The following is a 22,009-nucleotide window of genomic DNA, read 5'->3' as shown; positions in this document are numbered from 1 at the left end:
TAATGACTACATTTTATTTTTTGGATTTTTAAAAAATTTATGTTACCATTCTCATATTATGGAGCAATTAAGTGATCCCTATTTTTGCAATTATTAAGCATTCATGGAAAAGTATATTTGTAGTTTAATATTTCCAAACTTTGAAACTTACTTGTTTATAGTAAATTAACAGGAGAAGGAGTATTAGGTCTAAAGTTTAAACATTATAATAATATTAGTAGGTATTGAAAATTGTCATTTTGAGCTATAATGCTAACCTATACTTTTTTTAGGAGCATAGGAAAGTGTTTATTTATTTGTACCTTTGCCTAAATGGAGTGTGTGTGTGTGTGTGTGTGTATTTGTTCTATCAAACTTTATCAATTGTTCATTTGGATTTGAGTAAACATGAAGTGTCGGCTACTGTGGACAGTATAATGTCTCTGAGTAAATTAGAGAAATATTTTACAGAGTGTGAGGATGCAAAGTAAGGACTGGTGATAATAAAATTCTAGGTGTGCTCTTGTATGCTTTCTTTCAAAATAACTTAAGAATTAAAACAAAATGAGAAGGGGCAAAGAAATATATTGATGTTATTTCAGATATAGGGCAAGGTAGCATGACAAAATGAGATGAATAGAATGGACACAGGAAAGGAATTTAAAAAATCTAAGTTCGATTACCAACTTTTTAATAGAAAAATACACTAACCATCTATAAGACTCAGTTTTCCGTTTTTTAAATGAGACCATTAAACTTATTTGTGTTTACGATGAGTGAAGATAACGTGTCAATAACACAGCAGATACCCCCTCAGTGCATTTTCCTCAGCAAAATTTAATCCATGATTGGAAACTCCAACATCTGTGATTTTTTCCAGAAGTAGAAAATGCCTTCAGATAAGGTTTGATGAAAGTAGAAAGAGAGCTAGAAAAAAAATGGCCCATTTGTTTCAAAAGGCTAGGTGTGATTTACTCCAAATCAGACAACAGAAAATAAAGAAATGGTGGAGGAGGGGAGGGATTGTTCATGTGAAAGTAGAATCTAGTTTATCCTCAAATTAAATAAACATGTTTTATATTCAACACTTATTCAGAGAATTCCGGACATCTTTAACACCACAGCCAACACCCATTACATCATCCTCATTGAAGCTCTTAACAATTTGAGCTTTGATACTAAACAGAAAGAGTAAGATCCAGACTCCTTTGTAAAAAATTGTAAAATAAGATAGAAAATACATCGTGTGTCAATAAATCACATCATACTATGATCAAAATCAAAGAGGCCCCACTGCACATTCAGTATAGCTGAAATAATGCTCTTAATAATATGACAGCTGTAAACTGGAAGGAAATAGTATTTGGAAGATATATTCTTGGTAAAGTGAAATTAAAAAACTTTTGAAAACTTGGAAAGAAAACTTAATAAATTTGGACACAAATGAGCAAAATCTGTGAGAAATTGTACAGATGTAAGTCAAATAAAGAGATGAGTTCTTTTGCATAAAAAAATTTTCTTTAAAAAAATGAATAAACCAGCCAGGTGGGGTGGCTCACGCTTGTGATGCCAGCACTTTGGGAGGCTGAAGTGGGCTGATCATTTGAGGTCAGGAGTTCAAGACCAGCCTGGCTAACATGGTGAAACCCCATTTCTACTAAAAATACAAAAATTAGTCGGGTGTGATGACATGAACCTGTAGTCCTAGCTACTTGGGAGGCTGAGGCAAGATTATCACTTAATCTCAGTAAGTGAAGGTTTCAGTGAGTTGAGATTGTGTCACTGCACTTCAACCTGGGTGACAGAGTGAAACTGTCTCATACATACATATATGTATATATATATATCCTAGAAGTGAACTCTGAACAACAAAGAGAAAACAAGTATGAGAAAACTGAGAAGAAATGGCTAGCAAAGCAGGAGAAAACCTGGGAGGCTGCAACACAAACACTAAGGGAAGTGAATATTTTCAAAAATTGTCAAGAGTCACCAATGTCTATAGCACAGCGTGTTCCAGAAGGCAAGGGGTAAAGATATGCATGGGTTTAAGAATGACACGCATGGTGCCCCTTCACACTAATAAATATTTTACAAGTTTACTGGTGATGCCATTAATGACAATGCACCAGTAAGTGAGATGGGGTAGGAGCAGAAACGGAGGCTATGAAAACAGAAATTTTGGATGTTATTTTTTAAATCTATGCTGAAAATTAACAGACAGAATATGAAGGAAATTTTTTGTGAAGGTTATAGTGTTATATGGCTAAAGAGTGAGAGTTAAAAGCTATAAGAAAAGTAAAATAAATAGCAGGTGAGATCCCAGGCACAGGTGAAAATAATTTAATGATAGGCTGAAGAAAAGATTTATTTTCCATTAAAATGATAGATTTTCTTGGTGGTGGATACAAATGTATTTGCAAAATGTGTGTAATGAATGTGTGTGTTTGTGTTTTGCTGGATGTGGGGCGGGGGACAAAGAGACAGAGATAAACAGAGAGAGATGAGAAAGTTACTGAAGAGCAGATAGGAAGATGAAAAATTTCTGGCTGTGATTCAATTTTGTATGTGAGAAAGGGATTGAGATTGCTTTTCAGAATGACAAGAAGTAGTAGACTTTTAAAAATGTAAAGGTTTGATGTTTTCTTTAGGTAAAATAAAGTGGAGCATTAATAATTTATCACTAAAAGATTTCTGAGCTGCTGGCATCCCAACCATGAATTAATAGTAACTTTTACTGCCTTAGAATTTCAGCAACTCTCCCCTCCAGATACAGGAATTTAATATTCAAATGATTATAGTTGGATTTTATCAACTGGACAGAGATAAAGAACAAAAGAGGCAAGACTTTGAAAGGTTTTAAGAGAAAATATGTAAGTGGTTTATTACTTAATCATAAACGAATCATTTTTTCTACATGTGTTCTTTCAATGCTTAGAAATGTGGATAATACTTCAAATTAGTAATATCACACTTGGGAATTAAAATATTAAAATGGCTATGTGCACATTCACATTTATTTTACTAGAGAAAATAAAATTACATTTTAAACAATGTTGGTTTCTAACATAATGAAAGTTATTAGATATGGTGGCACATCCATCTACCCGATATAATAAACACTAGGTAAAATGGGCAATGATAATGACTAGAAGATAATTTGGGAAATAATCCCTGTGATATGAATTTTAAATGCTATTTGCAAAAATATATGCACACTTAAAGATTAACCAAACAAAAATTGGTGTTCATGGAGAAAAAGATGATTTGGTAACAGGAAATACCTTAGGTCAATGAGATTGTGAATGCATTTTCGTCATTTCTCTTCTACTTACAAAAATTTTTAGTCATCTTGTTTGCTTGCCCATGAAACATTCTCTGTTACATTTGACAGTGAGAAGGCTCCTTAATATGTTCATGAATCCAGCTCTCAGAGAAGGTTAGTCTATGCCCACCTAAGGAATAAATCACCATTAACCCACACTAATCATGGTAATTCCATTAACTTTACAGTGCTTATTTAGATATTTCAATGTGAACTCTGGTTAATAAGTTGAGAAGGGATGTAGCTGCATGCTTGGGGATGGGTGATTTTGAAAATCTTCCTTGCTATGGATGCTGCTATATGGGAAGAACCACAAGGTATCTCCTCCTCCTATTTGTCCTGTCTGTAAGTGACATCTGTTGCTGAAGCTGCTACCTTGTAACATTGAGGCAGATGACCAAAAAATAAAATTCATCTGCTTCGAATGATGGAAATAAAAACATAGGAAAAACCTGGTTCCTTGTTGAAGGAACCAGTCTTGGAGCAGCTTACCTCTGTATTTTGTATAATGTGGGATAATAAATTTAAGGTAATTATTTATGCTTCTTATGCTGTGATGTTTTCCTATTAGCAGCCAAATATAACTTCACAGTTGTTTTGCTGTTTTTGCTTTCATAAATGAACTATTAACCAATTTAGAAAACTGATAGAAGGATGGTTAAGAAATGAGAAGATAATGTTGACGATATAAGCCGATGCCAAATTCCCATTTCTTATCATTAAAATTGTTCTGGCATTAAAGCAATGCTTCTTCTTATTCTTATTATTATTATTACCATAAGAGTTAAAAACTACTAAAGCTCTCTAAAAATGAATGGAATTATTTTGTCTGGACTTTATAGTTAAATTTGTAAGTTTTTTTTTTTTTTTCAGAAAAAGATCACATTGTTTTCTTTGAGTGAATTCACCTTTCTTCATCATAATTACTCTGATTTCCATACATATCAATTTGTTTAAGAGCAAAGCTCTTTATATTATGTTATTGGCATTTCCTTAAGGGGGAAAAACAAATAAAAGTTATTATTACATATCTGAACCAAATGGAGGTTTTCAAGAATACAATTCCACATACTGTGAAAGCTACTAGCTCCAAATGAAAGGAAATGGAATGAAAAATGAATGCAAGTTAAATCAATGAATTTTGGTGTGAGAGGAGAAAAAAATTATATATTAAATGTGTATTTCTCTAGAATAATTACCACACATATTAAAAATGAGAATGGTATGGAGAGATAAAGAGACCTGTGGCTAACTGCTTTTTGTATTTGCTCTTCTAGATACCCATTATTGAGTTAGATAAGCAAATGGCAATTGAGGACCAAAACATCTATTTCCTCAAGAATTGCTCCTCCAATTATGTACCTAGCTACCTATGTATCTCTTGGTAAATGAATTAACTTTTTAAATTAAAATTAATCTCTTAATTCATGATGAATGGGACATCTTGTCGGCGATGGAAGACATGGAAGGACAGTTGAGACTTTCCTAACAGGTTCTGGAATTCAGGTTGATATTACCTTTTCAAAAATTTTAAGGATCAGTACCTAAAAATATCAAGTCGGTTTCTTCATTTCCGCTGAAAGCCTGTTTCCATCAGATTTTATCTCTGCCTAGACAAATATATTGGAGACTTCTCAACTTCCTGCTTCTGATGATCTCAGCTTGTCATATGACAAAAGGAGATCCAAATATTAGCCCAGGTATGGGAATTTCTCACAAAAATGTTACTATATTAGGGAAAAGAGACTGGATTTCTAGAACCTTTTGGTTTCAGGTTTATGATGAATTAGAAAACTTTCTGATGAGAAAAAAATGCAATAGTTACAAATATTAGCTAAATTTTTTAAGTACAATAAACATGACAAATAAATAGTCAATGTTTTCATGCCTATTAAGGAGAGTATTTGTGGTAGTAAAAATAAGCCTTAATATGAAAAAGCTAAGAATTCATGATTGCTTCTAATGACATATATCTGGTAGGGGTCTGAGTTTGGCTCCAGAGAGGAACTACAGCTGTTGGTGACTGCAACCATCTGCCCAGATGACATCGTGATAAACTCTGAATCACTCTAAAGGAACGAAGAGCCCTAACAGCTGAGTCACGGTCCCCCAGGAGCCGTTAAGAAGTTGGTCTTCGGCCACTTTCATTCAAACAACAACAAAAAAGCCATGAAAGATGAGAACTATGGGTCCTGAGAATGACAGGCAATTGCTGCCACTTTATTCACAGAATTCAATAAATAGTTACTTTTTCTCTTTGTTTCACATACTTAATGCTCATTATTTTACATTTTCCTAAAGACCACTTAGTTTAAATTACCATTCATCTCTTTCCTATCAAAATCTTACCCAACACATAATCATATAATCAGAAATGAGATAAGGTTTTCTTGTTTAATGCCCTGCGTAACATATTCAATTGCAATTTTCTGGGAATGGTGATCAGGGATTTGATTTTTTTTTTTGTAAGTTACATCAAATCCTCATTACTAGGTTAATTTATAAATGATTATAATTTATCACATGGTAAACTTTTCATATCTTTTAAAGGATTAATATGTAAAAAGTACAGTTAATGCTCAGCTTAAAGGTATTAAAATTGAATCTGCTTATTCAGGTATAATGATAGAACTGATTAAACCATCTTTAAATGGTTTAATCTCATCCTTGGCTTTCAAAAACATAAAGTCTTCTTCTTTATTGGAGATTTCTTTATCCATAGAATATCTTAATGCCCCATGTTCCACCTTCCTCCCCATGTCAAGTTTTATCTGTTTTTAAAATATTTATGCTGACTTCTTCAGGATATATCATTGATTGACACTCTTTTTGATTCTAGTTATATATACTGTTATCCTTGGATATTAAAGTAGGTCTCAAATACATCTTTCATGATGGTGTGTAAGGTTCTGAGAGATCTGGAAAAAAGGTATGGTCTCCCTTCTGAAGGGCAAGTATATACTTGTAGAGATATTTTTTCACTTACATTATGGGAGATGATCCATGGTCTCCCCATGTCTTTTACAGAAGAGGCTTCCAGCACCTATTATGGAAGCCAAATGGTCATTTGGATCTCCCTTATCTCTGTACTAGATGATAATATCAAATGCAGATAAGTGGTGGTGGGGAGAGTAATATTGACAAAATAGTGATATGGCAAACATTGGCACCTCAGAAAGTTTGTGCTTTTTAGATGGTTCTTATTAATATTTGCAAACTTTTAAAAGGCTTAGGCTTGAAAAGAGTTTTTATCCATAGCTGACCACATATAGAAAAACAGATCTCTCTTGTCATGGGAAATGAGGATAGTCCAAATTCCCCCTGATTAAACATCTTTTCTCATTGAACACATTCTTCGGCAGTTCCTTAAGAGAAACACATACTAAAAAAGTTAATTCTGGGAAATCTAGAATTAGATTAAAATTATTGACACTAACAGGAAAGCCTGGATATTTCTTAAAAAAAAATGCTTATCTTAATTTTTTTGAAAACCCACATTAGCACCAGATCATTTCTTTAATGTGTACCGATTTCCTTTCTTCATTGGCTAAATAGCTTTGCTATTATGAGATGAAAATCACGTAACCCAAAGGAGATGTATAAGACCTGGAATAATGTCACATAGTTATAAAACCAAATTCCAATGCTCATATAAATAGCATTTGACATTTATTTGGTATTATCTGTTTGTCTCAAGTCGTTGAAAAAACTGAGTAGGAAGCACCTGAAACTTTCCTTTCACCACAAGAGAAAGTTTTAATTTGTATTCACTTTACTCAGCTTTCTTTATATGAAAGTAGCCAGGAAGCAGGGGAGAAAAAATAATTACAAGAAATTGTGATAGGAAACTATTAGGAAAAGCAATTAATTTCTGATAAAAGCTCTACAATCTAGGTAAATAACAATGAGCACTCATAGTTTGTGAAATGGGAAGTGCCTGTTGAACAAGTTGGTTTTAAGCGCATGTGGAGCTCATTTGTCATCTAAAATATAGAAGAGAGTGAGATATCAGTTTCCTGAATGGCTGTTGTTATCAGAAAACATAATGAACCAATAAAATTCTTATATAAGATGAAATAACGATTGTTTTAGAAATAGTGATCTTATGTTCTTCGTTGTTTAGACACATATGTACTCATATAACATAGCTCCTGGGCTACAATAAAAAATAAATGTATGTTTATCTTATTTAGGCAAACTAAATTGACAGGCTCTTTGCTCTTAAATTTTTAAAATTTATATTCATCTTTTGTTTTTTACGATGTTATGAAAATGCAATTTTAAAAGCTCTTCTACTTCTAACTGCCATGTATTAACAGGGATTGGATTTTTCTACCTACCTGAAATAACTAAAAATAAAAATAAAAAGTGTAAGAAATTATATTGGTCAATGGAGAGAGGTAATTTCATAGAGATGAGAAACAAGTGTTTAGCCCCACATCTGTACATTGTTCCAGCAGACTGATTGAAGAGACTCAGTTTAGTTTCTATGAGTTTAGACAAGAGTCTCAGGTGGTAGGTAGGGTATACAGAACCAAGCATCAGAGAAGACAGAGTTATACAGAAAGGAAGATCCAGAGATCTTCAGGTGGACTTCTAATTGTCAGCTCAATATTGGTCTGTGGCATTCATAAAAGTCTAAAGTCTGGGTGAACCACCACCTAAAAGGGTTAGAGGGGCCCACACATGTAAAGCAGGGAATATTTTTTGTTCCCAAGTTGCAAAACTCTCAATTTATGAAGCATTAAGTATAATACTCAGTTGTTTGCCTCAGTAGTAGGAAAACATTAACCATAGAATAAACAATTCTTTGGTCTTACCTAACAAAGTTTAATAGCAAAACTACAAAATATGAAACTGTTTTCAAGTAATTTATATCCCAGAAAAGAGCTCAAGGATATTTATAGAAATACAACAAATACAATACCCGATAAGGTAAAATTCATAATATTAGGCAACCACATCAAAATTACTAGGTACTCAATAGTAGAATATAACTCATAATGAGAAAAGTCTAAATGACACCAAAAACAGAATTAGCAGACAAAAATAGTAAAAATTTAATTTTAAGCATTTTCCATGTGTTCAAAAAACTGGAGAAAAGTTATATTACATTTTAATATAACCATTGTGATTCATTTTCTGGGATGAAAACTAATCTTTGAAGCTTCCTAAGTGGACTTTAAATATTACCAAAATATTGATAATAAACACCATTAATCTCGAGACTTACCTGTTTCTGAGATTTACGCTGTTTTTAAGCCTTGGGAAATGAAGAATGATGAAGGAAGCAATGCTTACAGATGAATTATCATAGAATTCAAGGACTGAACAGAAATAGATAAGGATCAAGAAGAGGAAGAGAGATAGACTAGCTTGGTAGCAGCGTGGTGGCAGCTCTAGTTCCAGGGTGTCAAAGGCACATCATGCTTGGTAATAAAAACACTATTTAAATTTTATCAGTGTCCTACTGATGAATACTTTCACATTTCTGATGCTGAAATAGCTTTATCATGTTCTAATCAATAACATATAATCATTTTTACTCACATGTTGACTGGGGAGTTCCTTGCAATATCTCTAAGTCTACACAGAGACCTGTGGTCCATCAGATGGAACAATTGGGAAAGTAGTATTGCAGCACTGGGACTTCTGTTATGGGTCATGGTGTTCTTACTAACAACTGATTGTTCCAACTAAGAAAGGACATAATATCCCAAGGGAGGCTTAAAGAGAAAAGAAAACAGTGGATTTGACATGGGTCCATACTTTTTGTTATTGTTGGTTTGAGGAAGAAGAAAAGTAGGGGTGATGAAGTTGCCCTCAGCAACTGGTAGTTGCTGGTAGTGGAATCTCAGGCTATGATTCTACTTGGCACCTGACCCTTAGAGAAGCAAAGACAGGGGCAGAGGGTAATGGGAAGACTGGGCTCCTGGACTTGATACATAACACTTAGAGAGCAGTCAGTGGGGATCTCAGAGAGCCAGGAGAGATGGTCTAGTATTCAGAAAACTTGCTGGAAATACTTGAATCCTTCCCTAATTTTGGTGAGATTTGATATCCAGAAACACATGTCCATTGAATTCTAATTTCTCCTAATGCACATTGTAGCAATCAGAAAGAATAATAGTGCTGCTACATTTCTACAAAAGATAGCAGAATCTACCTTTGACACTAATGCATGAAAATATTTTTGTGTTTTAAAAAGACAACCTGCCAAATTTAATTCCTCAAACGAGTTAATTGCTGTAGATGGCAGACAAAAAAATAGTATGGCTGACTGTAGAAGGCCTTTATTGAGAACAGATGAGTTGTATTGTAGCACAATTCTTAGATTGTGTCCACATAGTAAAATCATTGATGATATAATTAGCCCATTTTAATCTTTATTATAGTTCAATTTAATTCATTTATACTAAAAATATGATTTTTTTTTGAAAATCCTAGTCTGAGTAATTTTCTTCAGTTTTTATATTGTCTCTTCATTTTTTATATGTTGTAAGGATGTTTACTTTGAATTTTTTTCTTGTATTAAGTAGAGATATCAATTGAAATGTATCTAATTTTGTGACACTGAATTTAATCAACCCACCATTCCTAAGGAATTGATAGCATATTTACTATTTGGTTACATAGATAGGCATTCTGGCATTAAAGTAAGTCTTTACAATAAGATTAGAAAATTACTTTTTAAGATAATTAATGTTTTGAAAATTTGAGTTTATTACAAAATACATTCTCATTTTATGTACTATTATTTAACATAAGTTTTTATGACAGATTTTAAACTAGTTGTTAATCAACAAGCAAATGATATATGGTCAATCAATCAGACCATCAAATACCAGTTGGTGGCATACTCCATTTGAACAGGAACCACATTTCCAAAAGGAATGTGATTTAGTCATTGGAGGTAAAACAAAAAATATCAGACTATACCTTAAAAACAAACAAACAAAACAAAACAAGACAAAAACTTGTCCAATTCAGATAAGAACTTGTCAATTCTACATAATAGAAATAGGAATCAAACAGTAGTATGTATGTCATTAAACCTTTCTAACAAGATTCTGTGATCATCTGAAATAGAAAAACATGGTTTTCCAATATAACTACTCAAATCAGTAAAAATAAGTATTTTAAAGCTTTACTCTTATTTTAAAATTTTACTTTATTATCTTAGTTATCTGTATTTACATTAATATTTTTCAATCTTTGTTTATCCCTATTTATAGTTTATATACTTTTATTAAGCTAGAGGCCATAACCTAACATTTCATACTCAAGTAAATTTCAGGGACTATTCTCTCTTTAGTTTAAGGATTAGATGAGATATGGATACTATATATTCAAATAGTCATGCACTAGAATGACAGATCTAAAATACTTTTTAAAATGTGTTATGAAGATTTGTTATGTTCAAAACTTTTGCAATAAATCTCAAAATTGTCACAACCTTCCCCCTTTCATATAAATATTATGCCTTTACACAAGAAATATGACTCTATGTGCAGTATGTTTCCTGCTTGAGTTTTGCCCTTTGTATTCATATTATCTCATGTTATACAAAGTCATTTTGTGACTAATTTCCAGGGCACTGAGTCACAGTGTGGCTGTTGCTTATCTTTTCTACTCTCCCACATGGTGGTACTCTTGGCCCTTATATTTGGCCATTATTTTATACTTAAGAGTGCTTTTTTATAATTAAATAATAGTTTGTCTTATTATATTTCTGTGGTTGTTTAGTGCTGCATTACATGCTTTCCTGTCTTAATAGAAGCAAACATTTTAGATCCAACATAACATAACAGTACATCATGTAGGCATGTTATCTGTTGTTTTAATTTACAAAATTGTACAACATAGACTTGTTTGTAAGTATTCTCATTTAGTTATCTCAGAATACAAACTTTAGTCTTTGGAGACTTGTAAAATATTTCCTTAGAGAGATTAGTTAATGCTGGCATAAAGTATTCAATTTAGATTATAATTATTTGAATGTTTACACATCATTTTAAATAACATCAACTAATGGTATTGAAGGAAGATTCTTTACACAGAAGAGTGACAGTCTCCTTATTATACGTGATGAAATAAAATGGAAAGGTAAACCAAACTTTCAAAAACTTCCAAGTAACCAAGCACAATTAGTAATAAATTCTCTTGTAATCTTCAAATTATAAAACAGGTACATACACCAATTAGTCACAAACATGTTCATGGTTTAAAGTCATAAACATCACACATAAATTTGCTTAAGAACTAAATGCAAAATGCTGAGAACTCGTTTTCACTGCAGTTTGAGTTTACTTTGTTTACAGGGAAGGGTTGATTTTCATTTTAGGCAAATAAACAGTGATCCTCCCCTATCAGTTCTTTGTCTCTCAGCACCCTGCTTTTCCCCCAAGAAAAGGAAATTGAAGTTATTTCTCATGGGCCAGACAGTATATCGCCATGTACTCACAAGTAAAATCTCTGATGAAAGTTCTTGGAATGGTTTTTTTTTTCAAAACGGAGTTGAGGTTATTTTCTTTTTCCTTCCAGGTATTGAAGAGATGATTTATCTTCTCTACTTCTTCTTTTAGAAACAGATCAACAAACTGGGGATTGAAGAATACTGAAAGAAATGCAATCTGATCTTACTAGCAGTGAAAGAGGGAGCTAAGAATTTGACTATTATCCAGCCTAAAGACGCTGCTGTCTGTTGGAGCAAAGAAGGAGCCTCAGAGTCTGTTTGAGATCACCGGCAGTTGGGAATAACCCAGCTTCCTGTTAGGTCACTACTGCAACTCTGATGACTCTATATAGTACAAACCTCTTTTTTTTTTTTTTTTTTTGGTGGAGGAAACAGATGAAGGAAACAGCTTACACCCAAGATTTCAGATACAATCATTTTGAATAACTATTTCTTTCACTTTCCAGGATTGTTTTTGTAATCAGTTTAAAAAGAATGCTTTTATTCTTCTAGAGTTAGGGTGTTTTATAAAATTACATATTTATTATTACATTGTTAATAAATAAACTTGTTTGCAGTTTGTTTCTTCTTCTTCAAGTTAATTCATTTGTTTCACCCACTGTCAGTATATTTGTTTTTTTAAGAAGTCTGAGGGCTACTATTGAAGATCTCTCTTAGTGAGACAGTGTAATGCATTATCTATTGCAGAAGGTCAGGCTTTGAGCCCTACCTTAGCTACTTGCTAGCGTAGCAAGTTATTTGACTTCTCTATACCTCAATTTCTTTATTCCTAAAATGTTGACAATAAAAGTTTCTGAGCTTGATATAAGCACTAAATGGCTTAATACATAAAAAGTACTTAAGGTAGGCCCCAGCATGTAACGAATCTCCAATAAATGTTGATTATCATTATGGCTGTTGTATTCTATTATTATTCTACACATCATATAAATATTTAAAGGTGTCAACCAGAGTCTCTCTGCTTTATGTCCCTATCATTAAGGTTAATCCTTACTGTTTCTGTATTGGAATTATGGTCATATTAGATTAAGATCACTAGAGATCTAATGGGCAGAATCTACCTTGCCAGCAACACTGAAGACATTTGGTCAGAAAGTATACCAGTTTCTTGTTTCTCCATCTCAGATTCTTTGTGCCTTCAACTTTTCTTGCTTTCCTTAGACCTCTCTGTAAAAGATAATCTTTCATTTTGTGTATTTTTAACATGTATTGAATAATTATTAGGTGACTGGAACATAAATTTTCTTATTTAATTTTCACAATTAGCTTATTAAAAAGGTCCTCTTTGTATGCCCATTTCCCAGGTCTAGGAAGATTGAGTTCAGTATGTGGAGCTGTGATTCTAATCATGCAGTCTGATTTTAGAGCACAAATGCTTAAATTCTCCTCTATGATGCCTTCTTACTCATGTTCTGGATTTGATAACATGTTAATAATTTATCTCCTATTGCCTCATGCCCTGCCCCTCAGCCACAATCAAAGCTCTCGTCTCACTCAGATTGCAGAGGAATGTTGCCTCTTTTTTTTTGGTTCCATAATGGATCTTGATTAAACTTTTGACCAATCTATAGCTCAGGTAGAGACAAGCTCAGCCAGTCAGATTTTCTTTGTTGAAAGCATGAAATGAGAACTATGGAAAAAATACATTGTGTAAAAATATAAAATTTCAGGACCATTTAAATTTATTATGTCAAGAGAAAAGTTAAGCCCTGGAGATTGTCAGGTAGCATATTTGCAATTCTGCCCCTTATATTGTAGATTGGCTCTCTTTTTATTGGGGGCTGGGGTTTGCTCTGTCACCAGGCTTGAGTGCAGTGGTGCGATCTTGGCTCACTGAAACCTCTGTCTCCCAGGTTCAAGTGATTCTCCTGCCTCTGCCTAACAAGTAGCTGGGATTACAGGTGTGTGCTACCAGGCCCGGCTGATTTTTGCATTTTTAGTAGAGACGGGGTTTCTTGATGTTGGCCACGCTGGTCTTTAACTCCTGACCTCGTGATCCTCCTACCTCAGGCTCTCAAAGTGCTGGGATTATAGTTCTTGTTCTAAAAATGACTCGCAGAGACAAGAGATCAAACCTGGCCCTACATCCAATTACTCATCTTTGTTATAGATTAACTGCCTCCTTTATTGCCTGGTACCTAATTCAGACCAGATGGCACCTCAGTCTCCATGACAGTTACGTCTTCAGTGTGGAATATTGAGTATACATTTCCCAAGACAAAAGCACCACCTGGACCAATTAGCTAATTGTAACTATGCCATTAAGCCTTACATAGAATGATGCTGAAATTCTGTTAAGCTTCCCTAAACTTTGACTCTTTAAGTGATCCCAAACTTCTATACTTCTGAACATTGACTTTCATTCTTTGGAATCTGTACTTCCTGAGCAGCTAGTCCTCAAACTTTGTGTTTGAATAAATTCTCTTTAAACTAGATTCTGACTCTTTTAGTTATTTTAGGTTGACAACAGTAAATGTCAGGCTCTTAACTAAAAAGCCAGATGGTGAAAGGGCTGATAGCCACATGTCTTGTGTAAGAAGGTTATGTGGTGAAAGCTAATTGAGAGGGTATTGAGAAAAATAATAAAGGAAAGAAAATAGGTAACTTCTAAGAAAGAACAAGAGAAAAAGTGAAAGCAAGAGCAAGAGTGAGAAGCACGTGATGTGAGCGTGATGCCTGAGCTCTACAGTGGCAGTACATCCTCAGGCCTAGCTCAAGTTTTCCAAAGTACTCAGGAACAGGCATCCTTGGCATAAATCCCTTTTTGTCCTAAAGTTATTTTTAAAAGGTTTTTTTTTAATGTTAAGAACCCTATCTGAAAGACCCATAGTTTTAACACCAGAGATCATCCATTTCATAGTTAAGCTGCACTTAGCATCAATGAAAGCTTATCGTTTTTTAAATGTAACTTACAAAAACTTCAGTATGCTTGTGCTCAAGGTAATGTGAGAACTTGATGTTGTTAACAATATTGTTAGGTTAGCCTGATACTGTAACTATGGACCCTGTAGACTCAGCTCCTCTCTGTGTTTTTTTTTTTTTTTTTTTTTTTTTTTTTGCTAGTTTACTATTCCACTGTATATAATTCTAAGGTCTTATTTATTTGGATAAAACAAATATCCTCACCAACAATTTGCCTATTTGCCTTTGTATCGTAAACCTCTCTGTATCTAATAAGTATCTGGACCTTTTCATTTCCCACAACTTTTTGTTATTTGTTCTTTCCAACTCACATATGTCAAATAATATTGTCAGCTCTTAATATGAGCTTTAACATCTCTTGACTAAGATATAAAAATAATCTTTTTTTTTCTTTACTTGCCCTGCCTATCAGGAGACATTTTCTAACTTTATCATTTAAGAACGCTGGCTATTAAAACATATCTGATGTTTCAGCAAGTTCAGGTAATTCTGAGTGATCATGGTGAGAAGGGTACACATTGTTGCAGGATAGAGAACACTAAGACTAGGAAGGATGTTAGAACTTTAGACAGAGGTTTTGATAAATATCCAAAACAAAATTAAATGTTATTACATCAAATAATCATTTCATGCATTTTTGTCTACTTAAAAATGTGTAAAACTTTAGATATTCCATTATTTCATATTTTAAACAATTACTTTTCATACAAAATGTGACTGCAAAGATGTTTAACTGGATTGGGTGAAGGGTGAGTCCTTGAGCTTCACTCTTTATTCCAGTCTTCATCCTTACATACAGAATCTAAGCCGTATGCTGTTTCTAGTTCACTTTTTCTGAAAATAGATTTCTAAAAACAGATCAGCAAATGAAAAAATGGACATTTTCAGATTTCATATGTAAAAAAGAAAGACAGCTAGGTTATATCAGATTATATTTATCAAAACTCTATGTAATAGGTAAGACATATGCAAACATGGTTTTAAATGTGACTATATTTATTTCATCATTACTGAAATTTATTTGGTTCTCATGTCTCTATGTTTGCTGATTTGGAAAGCACAATCTTGCTTTTTCTAGGTAATTTACTGCTAGCTAAATTATCACTTAAAATTTGGTCACTTTGGGGCAAATCTAGGTAATTCAGATATGTCCTGTTGTCATTCTTTCCCTTCTCCTGAGAGCACCTGAACCTTTGGGAGTGATTGGGAAAGACCCCCGGCCCATTTTCTGCTCTGTGTTCTGACTGTCCTCTGCTAAGAGGGCTCTTATAGCTTGGTTATGTCTATTATAGACAAGATTTAAAATTAAAAATATGTTCTCACTTCAGATCGTATTTCTTGCAATTTAAAGCCTTGCCTTTCAAGAAAATCTTCTTTCCTGTGGGTTAAAACATCCATTTGCCAAGCCACATGAAGTTCTTTTTTGCTCTTATCTTTATCTGCCAGGGATAAAGGATAAGGACAAAAAGAAATAAAAAAATGTATCATGGAGTAAATCAAAATATTACCAACTATAGTCCAGTGGCCTCATTTTTAGCTAAATTTAATATAATGTTCATTTTAACAATAGTTGAGACATCTACTATTAAGTATATCATGCAGGTTATCTGCATGATTAATTTCTCTTTAGATAGTTTTTTTAACCATTAAGTATCTCAACTTTTTATATTTCTTAAGAATTTAAAAAAAATCCACCTTACAGGGAATCAGGAACAATTAGATAGATAGAGGTGAGGGAGAAGGGACATACTTAGCCTCTTTTCCTTCTCCTCTTTCTGGTAAATTATATTATTTGTTCAAACGTACATATTTGCTTCCCTTCCCTTTTGGTCCCTCTTTGGTAACGAGTGAGAAGAGAATATTTCCCTCCTCTCTAACATAAGGTCATGCTGCATTATTGGCTTTGGCAAATACAATGAGCGGAAATATATATATGCAACAGGTGAGTAGAATTTTTATGAGATTCATGACAAGTTTATGAGTTTTATGTTCTATATTTTTTTTCAGTTTTTCTGCCAGATGGTTGCTATGTTCAAGATTAGGGCTATTCTTTTTTTTTTTTTTTTGAGGCAGAATCTCCCTCTATCGCCAGGCTGGAGTACAGCGGTGCCATCCTGGCTCACTGCAACTTCCGTTTCCGTTTTCTGGTTTGAAGCGATTCTCCTGCCTCAGCCTCCCGAGCAGCTGGGACAACAGGCATCCGCCACCATGCCTGGCTAATTTTTTGTACTTTTAGTAGAGATGTGGTTTCACCATGTTGGCCATGATGGTTTCCACCTCTTAACCTCGTGATCCGCCCGCCTCGGCCTCCCAAAGTGCCGGGATTACAGGCGTGAGCCACTGTGCCTGGCCAAGATTAGGGCTATTCTTTCATACTGAATCGTAATAAAGAGGAAAAGAAGCACTAACATGGATGATCCACGAAGGTGATAGAAAATGAATTCTTTGTAAAAGCTTTGTAAATGTGGGAGTAGTTTGCTACCAAGCATAAGTTAGGCAGAAATGAACAATACACTCTCTATCTTGACTGCATGTATGTGATGACATTATGTAACCCTGAACCACTGGACTAAATTGGACTGCTAGACCCCACGTTTCCATCTCCCTGCGCCCCATCTTCTTCCTACTCATTTCCTTGCAGTGTATGAAGAAATCTGGGAAAGAATCCTTTCCTGAATTTACCTATAGTAAGCAACAACCTTCAACAGCAATTTACTAAACGAGGATCAATTTGAAATATGTTGCAGATTAAATTCTTTTTATGCAACCTCGTAGTAGCAAAAGGGTTTTCAGCAATTTCCTATTCACAAGCAAGCTGAGTTCATCTGTAGGAAAATTCCATCTTTTCAACCGGTTAAATTTTGATGGGGATATTAAAACAAATACCCACATGCAAAGGTTGAGTGCCAGCATTATTGTAATTTTTGTTTGATCAGTATCATATTTATTATTAATAAGGCATTTCTTGCTAAGTTGAAAATGAGGAGAATGGTTGTTGAGAAGCAGTTGTAGCATGTGGGACCATGAAACTCTAGTCATTGCTTGAGGGTTATTTAGCCCTCACAGAAAATTTTTCAAAGAAGTATTAGTCATAATTTGCCTTAAGGCAATATTGTTTACTAAAGGTAAACATCTTAGGCAAACTTTCTTTTATCAGACTGAACATATTCACTAAAAAAATAAGGGCAGCTAATCTTTTGATCTGCGTGTAGGCATGGCTTTTCACAATAATATATTGCTACTTATTTTTTAATGTAATGTCTCACACAGAAGAAAACATTTCTTCTGTGGACTGAAAAAATGTGTTCTGTCTGAGATATTACATTTAAAAAATTCTAATATTTTAGAATCAGACTTCTTTGACTTTAAAAATTATACTTTTAATTATAGAATATTGTTAGAATAATACAGACATAAACACTAGGATAACTGTGACCAATACCATAAGGAAAACTGTTTTACATATTGACTTGTTCACTCATTCTCCACAACCATGGAAAACAGGCACAGAGTGTTCACGGGGTGTGCAGAAGCAGCCAGGGACTAGGGAGCAGAAGGCATGCAAAAATCATTAGTGAAGAGAGTATGATGCATAAGTTCTACACAAAGTTCAATACAGCAAATGGGCAACAACTGGCAGAAGAAGAGGAGGCAGCTGGTGTGGCCCTTGCCCTTTAAGTTTCCCAGCTAGACTCTTCATGTATGGAGATAGCTGGGTGCTTAGAAGCCTTGTCTTGAGCCCTTCGCTTCTAAGAAGCCAAAAGCAGCAGGAACTAGTTGGGGTGGGGCAAGAACACTAGGGAAGGAAAAGCGGGTGAAACCCACTTAGGTCATGGAACTGCTGTCATCTATGGCCACTCCCAAGCTGATACCCATAGTGGCTCACAGAAACAGCAGGAGAACTTTGATATTTATTAAAACCATCAGCAACATATATGGGAAAAGATATATTTGAGTTTAGTTACCAAGAATATATGTGTCACCCAATACCCACAGTCGTTAGATTTTGTATAGAACAAAAAAAAAAACACACTCCTTGCCTCAGTTTATCCTTAAAAAGGAGTGGCAACATGAAGGAATCCCCTGGAAGATGGGTTACTTTCAAGGTTGTGTTATTATTTATTTATTTATTTTTGAGGCGGAGTCTCACTCTGTTGCAAGATTGTAGTGCAGTGGCATAATCTCGGCTCATTGCAACCTCTGCCTCCCGAGTTCAAGTGTAGAATCAGACATTCTACTACACAGCATGGTGATATTATTTAGATATCACTTTTATTAATGTGGTTTCTTCCTAATACTATTTTATTTATTTCTCTTCCTCTTTCTATGAGAAGCTTGTAAGTATATCTATATCTCTGAAATCTGAAGAGGTAAATTGATATACATTAATTGATTTAGTTTTTGAAGGTGCATAACAAGGGTTTCCTATATGCTTACCTTTAATAAATAAGTCCTATACAAAGACATACCTGTAATAAAAATATCACAGTCTCTTAGGTCACGATAATTGACACAAATATGTAGCATAAGGAAAGTAATATTCCCACTGCACTTTGCAATCTTTTGCTTCCATCTGTGGACCAAACATTAGGAGAGCCTTGTCAAAGCAGAGAATGTTCAGAGGAGTGAGTCAAAAGGCATGGTATTTAAATGATACACGTTTAGACACCTTAAAAATATATGTACTTCAAAACAAGTCTGAAGCAAGTTGAGATATTTAACTTTAGGAAGAAGAAGCTTGGAAGGTCGGGGGAGGGTAGTATATAATCACATATTATATTACATTATTTTATATTACGGTAGCTAGAAAACTAGTATGTGGAAGAGAGTGTAAATGTAATCTATTTTGCTCCAGAGAGAATTAGGTGAGTGGCAATATTGGGCACACAGATTTTAGCTTAAAATCTGGATAACTTTTTAACAATCATAGTTTTCAAAGCTGGAATAAGCTGCCCTACAATAGGGTATGAGTTCATTCTCAGGAGTGTCAGAGAGTGGTATGCGGAAGCCACTCAGAAGACATATTGACACTGGTGTCATTATTCAAGAATCTTTGACTAAACTGAAAGATCTGGAGAATTACCTCCGTTATTCACAATCTTCTAGCCCTCTCATTCCTTGATGAATGTGGGAAGTAGAAAAGTTCCTTTTTAAAGTTTCCTATCCTGTTAAAGAATAAGTGTGCTAATAACTTTGTTAAGTCCTATCCTGTGTAGCTGTTAAACATGCCATGCTTACAGGCACGTAGTACATTCTATGTCCTTGTACTTTAACCAAGATTCCTATGCTGGTCGTGCTTACAGGCATGTTCCAGCTATCCATTGCTTTTACCTGTTTAGAAAAGTTCTAAGTTGTTAGCCAATCGGGTTTTAGTTTAGATTGTGAGATCTGGCTCCAGCCAACTGAGATCAAACACAGCAATAAGGACAACCCCAAATGAGTAAGGAATAAGTTTGTGTGTATTCCCTCTGTTCTCTGTACTCTAGTGGCAAGATGGCTAGTGAGAGTACCCTTCCTGCAGCCCAGGAAGTAAAAATTGCGGGACTGAAAAATCCTTTGCCTCAGTGCTGATTTTTCTTTGTGGCACTGAGCATCTATTTCCAACAATCAATAACAACAGTAATGTAGTTACATATACAAAAACAATAATACAAATAAGCATGGCAAAAACAGTTAATGTTTGTTGAAGGCTTACAGAATGCCAGACATTATTCTCAGTTCTTCATGCCTTAAAATTACTTAATTCTCCCAACAAATATGTGAGGTAGGTAATAGCATTTTTCCAATTTATAGATGAAGAAAACTGATTAAATGACTTGTGTAAGTTCTAACAGGAAATAGAAAACAGTAAAATTTTAATCTTGATAGTTGGATTCTAAGGATACAGTCCTAACTACTATACCACACTACCCCTCTGTTTCAGTAGTCACGTTATCTTTTATATATTTAATTAACCATAATAATAAATATTCATTGTCCTTCTCAGTTAAATTAAAAAAATTCCCAAGGACAAAACTAATAATTTTAAAATTATGTATAATCTATAACCCAGAAATTATATCTCTAATAGTCTAAAAAAACTTGCACTTTGCATTTATGCAATTATTATATATTATATATGTAAGAAAGAATATATATAATTAAACTATAATTATATATATTATATATAATGTATATATAATTATTGATATATATAATTATTCTTCAAGTTCTGGGATATATGTGCAGAATGCGCAGGTTTCTTACATAGGTATACATGTGCCATGATGGTTTGCTGTACCCACCAACCCATCATCTACATTAGGTATTTCTTCTAATGCTGCCCCTCCGCTAGCTCCCCACTCCCCAATAGTCTCTGGTGTGTGATGTTACCCTCCCTGTGTCCATGCGTTCTCATTGTTCAGCTTCCACTTATGAGTGAGAACATGTTGTGTTTGGTTTTCTGTTCCTATGTTACTTTGATAAGAATGATAGTTTCCAGCTTCATCCATGTCCCTGCAAAGGACATGAACTCATCCCTTTTTATGGCCGCATAGTATTCCATGGTGTATAGGTACCACATTTTGTTCGTCCAGTCTATCATTGATGGACATTTGGGTTGGTTCCAAGTCTTTCCTATTGTGAATAGTGCTGCAGTAAACATAAGTGTGCACGTGTCTTTATAAGTAGAATAACTTATAATCATTTGGGTATATACCTAGTAATGGGATTGCTGGTTCAAATGGTATTTCTGGTTCTAGATCCTTGAGGAATCACCACACTGTCATTCATAATGGTTGAGCTAATTTATACTCCCATCAATAGTGGAAAAGCGTCCTTATTTTTCCACATCTTCTCCAGCATCCATTGTTTTCTGACTTTCTAATGATCAGCCTTTTAACTGACATGAGATGGTATCTCAGTGTGGTTTTGATTTACATTTCTCTGATGACCAGTCATGATGAGCTTTTTTTCATGTTTGTTGGCTGCATAAATATCTTCTTTTGAGAAGTGTCTGTTTATGTCTTTTGCCCACTTTTTAATGGGTTTGCTTTTTTCTTTAAAATTTGTTTAAGTTCCTTGTAGATTCTGAGAAATTGTCTCTGTTTGCAGATGATATGATTCTATTTAGAAGACCCCATTGTCTCAGCCCAAAATCTTCTTAAGTTGATAAGCAACTTCAGCAAAGTCCCAGGATACAAAAGCAATGGAAAAAATCTCAAGCATTCCCATATGTCAGTAATACACAAACAGAAAGCAAAATCACGAGTGAATTCTCATTCACAACAGCTAAAAAGAGAATAAAATATCTAAAAAGACAACCAATAAGG

The 22,009-nt window shown here is 34.1% G+C and overlaps 1 protein-coding gene across 12 annotated transcripts in view; it reads right to left on the bottom strand.

The window, feature by feature from the left end:
* TFPI (tissue factor pathway inhibitor) overlaps window positions 1-12,033 on the bottom strand; it is an 88,232-nt gene extending 76,199 nt beyond the window's left edge. For 5 of the 12 annotated variants that reach the window (XM_054257398.2, XM_054257396.2, XM_008999048.5 and 2 more), the window contains exon 1: window positions 11,766-12,033. The gene's annotated coding sequence lies outside the window, so the exon portion shown is untranslated. Of the gene's footprint in view, window positions 1-3,260; window positions 3,432-8,851; window positions 9,028-11,765 lie in introns of those variants that run through there. The other 7 variants (XM_054257397.2, XM_078327182.1, XM_078327183.1 and 4 more) reach the window with 4 other exon arrangements.
* Window positions 12,034-22,009: the final 9,976 nt, after the last annotated feature.

This window comes from Callithrix jacchus, chromosome 6, assembly GCF_049354715.1.
Source record: "Callithrix jacchus isolate 240 chromosome 6, calJac240_pri, whole genome shotgun sequence".
NCBI classification, from domain to species: domain Eukaryota; kingdom Metazoa; phylum Chordata; class Mammalia; order Primates; family Cebidae; genus Callithrix; species Callithrix jacchus.
The sequence above is the reverse complement of the archived record's forward strand: the minus strand, read 5'-3'. Positions and strand labels throughout refer to the sequence as shown.